This window comes from Panulirus ornatus, chromosome 35 (genome assembly GCF_036320965.1).
Source record: "Panulirus ornatus isolate Po-2019 chromosome 35, ASM3632096v1, whole genome shotgun sequence".
NCBI classification, from domain to species: domain Eukaryota; kingdom Metazoa; phylum Arthropoda; class Malacostraca; order Decapoda; family Palinuridae; genus Panulirus; species Panulirus ornatus.
In genome coordinates, this window is record NC_092258.1 from 304,001 (window position 1) to 310,000 (window position 6,000).

At 41.0% G+C, this 6,000-nt stretch overlaps 1 protein-coding gene across 21 annotated transcripts in view; it reads right to left on the minus strand.

Annotated features, from left to right (window-relative positions):
* The window catches only part of LOC139760042 (uncharacterized), a 174,099-nt gene that overhangs the window by 95,279 nt on the left and 72,820 nt on the right, over positions 1-6,000 (minus strand). The window lies entirely within an intron of this gene.

Here is a 6,000-nt window from a genome sequence, read left to right on the forward strand (position 1 = left end):
ATTTGATATCAAACACATGCTAAGCTTAAAAGATTCGTCCGTTCAATATTTTCAAGACTGAGAAAAGAATTAAAGCATTAAATCATTTAGATCTGAATGAAATTTATTTTGCATAGATCGTGCACCAACATAGAATTACTTGTAATTCCAGGAGTCTAACTCTTAGTGGGTTATTGTTTCAGTAACGATATAGGTCAAGTCACGTAATAAACAAGGTCTAATCATAAAAAAGCAATCATTCCAGTGTCCATGTGCATTTCTCTAAATGTTTTCATAATAATGGTTTATGATTCTCTCTCTCTCTCTCTCTCTCTCTCTCTCTCTCTCTCTCTCTCTCTCTCTCTCTGTATATATATATATATATATATATATATATATATAAAAAAAAAAAAAAAATATATACTTTTTTTTTTTTTGCTTTGTCGCTGTCTCCCGCGTTTGCGAGGTAGCGCAAGGAAACAGACGAAAGAAATGGCCCAACCCACCCCCATACACATGTATATACATACGTCCACACACGCAAATATAAATACCTACACAGCTTTCCATGGTTTACCCAAGACGCTTCACATGCCCTGATTCAATCCACTGACAGCACGTCAACCCCGGTATACCACATCGATCCAATTCACTCTATTCCTTGCCCTCCTTTCACCCTCCTGCATGTTCAGGCCCCGATCACACAAAATCTTTTTCACTCCATCTTTCCACCTCCAATTTGGTCTCCCACTTCTCCTCGTTCCCTCCACCTCCGACACATATATCCTCTTGGTCAATCTTTCCTCACTCATTCTCTGCATGTGCCCAAACCATTTCAAAACACCCTCTTCTGCTCTCTCAATCACGCTCTTTTTATTTCCACATATATCTCTTACCCTTACGTTACTTACTCGATCAAACCACCTCACACCACACATTGTCCTCAAACATCTCATTTCCAGCACATCCATCCTCCTGCGCACAACTCTATCCATAGCCCACGCCTCGCAACCATACAACATTGTTGGAACCACTATTCCTTCAAACATACCCATTTTTGCTTTCCGAGATAATGTTCTCGACTTCCACACATTCTTCAAGGCTCCCAGGATTTTCGCCCCCTCCCCCACCCTATGATCCACTTCCGCTTCCATGGTTCCATCCGCTGCCAGATCCACTCCCAGATATCTAAAACACTTTACTTCCTCCAGTTTTTCTCCATTCAAACTTACCTCCCAATTGACTTGACCCTCAACCCTACTGTACCTAATAACCTTGCTCTTATTCACATTTACTCTTTAACTTTCTTCTTTCACACACTTTACCAAACTCAGTCACCAGCTTCTGCAGTTTCTCACATGAATCAGCCACCAGCGCTGTATCATCAGCGAACAACAACTGACTCATTTCCCAAGCTCTCTCATCCCCAACAGACTTCATACTTGCCCCTCTTTCCAAAACTCTTGCATTCACCTCCCTAACAACCCCATCCATAAGCAAATTAAACAACCATGGAGACATCACACACCTCTGCCGCAAACCTACATTCACTGAGAACCAATCACTTTCCTCTCTTCCTACACGTACACATGCCTTGCATCCTCGATAAAAACTTTTCACTGCTTCTAACAACTTGCCTCCCACACCATATATTCTTAATACCTTCCACAGAGCATCTCTATCAACTCTATCATATGCCTTCTCCAGATCCATAAATGCTACATACGAATCCATTTGCTTTTCTAAGTATTTCTCACATACATTCTTCAAAGCAAACACCTGATCCACACATCCTCTACCACTTCTGAAACCACACTGCTCTTCCCCAATCTGATGCTCTGTACATGCCTTCACCCTCTCAATCAATACCCTCCCATATAATTTACCAGGAATACTTAACAAACTTATACCTCTGTAATTTGAGCACTCACTCTTATCCTCTTTGCCTTTGTACAATGGCACTATGTACGCATTCCGCCAATCCTCAGGCACCTCACCATGAATCATACATACATTAAATAACCTTACCAACCAGTCAATAATACACTCACCCCCTTTTTTAATAAATTCCACTGCAATACCATCCAAACCTGCTGCCTTGCCGGCTTTCATCTTCCGCAAAGCTTTTACTACCTCTTCTCTGTTTACCAAATCATATATATATATATATATATATATATATATATATATATATATATATATATATATATATAATCCCTGGGGATAGGGGAGAAAGAATTCTTATCACGTATTGCCTGCGTGTCGTAAGCTAACCATATATATATATATATATATATATATATATATATATATATATATATATATATATATACATATATATATATATATATATATATATATATATATATATATATATATATACATTATATGGGAGGGAATTGATTGAGAGGATAACGGCATGAACAGATCATCAGATTGGGGAAGAGCAATGTGGTTTCAGAAGTGTTAGAGGATGTGTGGATCAGGTGTTTGCTTTGAAGAATGTATGCGAGAAATACTTAGAAAAACAAATGAATTTGTATGTAGCATTTATGGATCTAGAGAAGGCATATGATAGGTATTAAGAGTATATGGTGTGGGAGTTAAGTTGCTAGATGCAGTGAAAAGTTTTTACCGAGGATATAAGGCATGTAGACGAGTAGGAAGAGAGGAGAGTGATTGGTTCCCAGTGAATGTCGGTTTGCGGCAGGGGTGCGTGATGTCTCAAAGGTTGTTTAATTGGTGTGTGGATGGGATTGTTAGGGAGGTGAATGCAAGAGTTTTGGAGGGAGGGGCAAGTATGCAGTCTGTTGTGGATGAAAGGGCTTGTGAAGTGAGTCAGTTGTACGCTGATGACACAGCGCTGGTGGCTGATTCGGGTGAGAAACTGCAGAAGCTGGTGACTGAGTTTGATAAAGTGTGTGAAAAAAGAAAGCCGAGGGTAAATGTGAATAAGAGCAAGGTTATTATGTTCAGTAGGGTTGAGGGACAAGTTAACTGGGAGGTAAGTTTGAATGGAGAAAAGCTGGAGGAAGTGAAGTGTTTTAGATATCTGGGAGTGGATTTAGCAGCGGATGGAACCGTGGAAGCGAAAGTGTCACAGAGTGGGGAAGGGAGCGAAGATTCTGGGAGCGTTGAAGTATGTGTGGAAGGCGAGAACGTTACCCCAGAGAACAAAAATGGGTATGTTTGAAGGAATAGTGGTTCCAACAATGATATATGGTTGCGAGGAGTCGGCTACAGATAGAGTTGTGCGGAGGAGGGTGGATGTGTTGGAAATGAGATGTTTGAAGACAATCTATGGTGTGAGGAAGTTTGATCGAGTAAGTAATTAAAGGATAAGAGAGATATGTGGTGATAAAAAGTGTGGGTGAGAAACAGAGGAGGGTGTACTGAAATGATTTGGTCACATGGAGAGAATGAATGAGGAAAGATTGACAAAGAGGATATATGTGTCAGAGGTAAAGGGAAAGAGGAGAAGTGGGAGACCAAATTGGAGGTGGAAGGATGGAGTGAAAAAGATTTTGAGCGATCGGGGCCTGAACATACAGGTGGGTGAAAGGCGTGCAAGGAATAGAGTGAACTGGAACGATGTGGTATACCGGAGTCGATGTGCTGTCAATGGACTGAACCAGGGCATTTGAAGCGTCTGGGGTAAACCATGGAAAGTTTTGTGGGGCTTGAATGTGGAAAGAGCTGTGGTTTCGGTGCATTATTACATGACAGTGTATTACACATGCCAGCTAGAGAGTGAGTGTGAACGAATGTGGCCTTTGTTGTCTTTTCCTAGCGCTACTTCGCGCGCGGAGGGGGGGTGTCCCATTTCATATGTGGCGGAGTGGCGAAGGAAATGGATGAAGGCAGCAAGTATGAATATGTATTTGTGTATATACGTATATATCTGTGTATGTATATATATGTATACGTTGAAATGTATAGGTATGTATATGTGCGTATGTGAGAGTTTATGTATAAACATGTGTATGAGGGTGGGTTGAGCCATTTTTTCGTTTGCTTACTTGCGCTACCTCGCTAACGCGAGAGACAGCGACTAAGTACAATATATATATATATATATACATTATCTCGGAAAGCAAAAATGGGTATGTTTGAAGGAATAGTGGTTCCAACAATGTTGTATGGTTGCGAGGCATGGGCTGTGATAAAGTCGTGCGCAGGAGGGTGGATGTGCTGGAAATGAGATGTATGAGGACAATATGTGGTGTGAGGTGGTTTGATCGAGTAAGTAATAATAGGGTAAGAGAGATGTGTGGTAATAAAAGAGTGTAGTTGAGAGAGCAGAAGAGGGCGTTTTGAAATGGTTTGGTCACATGGAGAGAATGAGTGAGGAAAGACTGACCAAGAGGATATATGTGTCAGAGGTGGAGGGAACGAGGAGAAGTGGGAGACCAAATTGGAGGTGGAAGGATGGAGTGAAAAAGATTTTGGGTGATCGGGGCCTGAACATGCAGGAGGGTGAGAGGCGTGCAAGGAATAGAGTGAATTGGAACGATGTGGTATACTGGGGTCGACGTGCTGTCAATGGATTGAACCAGGGCATGTGAAGAGTCTGGAGTAAACCATGGAAAGTTTTGTGGGGCCTGGATGTGGAAAGAGCTGTGGTTTCGGTGCATTATTACATGACAGCTAGAGACTGAGTGTGAACGAGTGGGGCCTTTGGTGTCTTTTCCTAGCGCTACCTCACACACATGAGGGGGGAGGGGGTTGTTATTCCATGTGTGGCGAGGTGGCGATGGGAATGAATAAAGGCAGATAGTATGAATTATGTACATGTGTATATATGTACATGTCTGTGTGTGTATATATATGTATAGATTGAAATGTATAGGTATGTATATTTGCGTGTGTGGACGTGTATGTACATACATGTGTATGTGGGTGGGTCGGGCCATTCTTTCGTCTGTTTCCTTGCGCTACCTCGCTAACGCGGGAGACAGCGACAAAGAAAAAACAGAAATAAAAAAAAAAGAAATATATATATATATATATATATATATATATATATATATATATATATATATGTATATATATATTCTCTTATTCTTTTATTATACTTTGTCGCTGTCTCCCGCGTTAGCGAGGTAGCGCAAGGAAACTGACGAGATAATGGCCCAATCCACCCACATACACATGTATATACATAAACGTCCACACACGCATATATACATACCTATACATACACAGACGTATACATATACACACATGTACATATATATACATGCTGCCTTCATCCACCCCGCCACACATGAAATGACACCCCCTCTCCCCCGGCGTGCGGGCGAGGAAGCACTAGGAAAAGACAACAAAGGCTACATTCGTTCACACTCAGTCTCGAGCTGTCATGTGTAATGCACCGAATCCACAGCTCCCTTTCCACATCCAGGCCCCACAAAACCTTCCATGGTTTACCGCAGAGGCTTCACATGCCCTGGTTCAATCCACTGACAGCACGTCGACCCCGGTATACCACATCGTTCCAATTCACTAAATATATATAATGATGGATAATGTAACGTGAAAACAGTCACTTTGGTAGTCTCATATTTTATCTCGAACATTTGTCAGTATATTTCACAGAGAGAGAGAGAGACAGAGAGAGAATTTATGCAAACCCAAAGCTCGTTTTCACGCATCTGAAATGGAATAATTTTCCCAAAAGAAAATCGATTCGTTTTCAAGCAGCCCACCATAAATGTGCGCCAAGTTTCATACAAATATTGGAAAATATTTTGAAAGGACTGTGGGTAAACACAAGAAACATGGACTTTAATTCTTCAAATAATGTTTGTGTGTACATCACACTGCTTCATGTAATTAATAATCTTTTCGTTAATCAACCGTTGATTATTCATAACTTGTCATAGTAGCCATCTTTCAAGCATATGTGACTAAATACAAGAATCAGCATCAAGCTGAACTTCATATTTTCTGTATCTGTGGTGGGCAGCGAGATGCTCTTCCCAAAACTTACGGTAATAACATGATCGACTTAGGCAAACA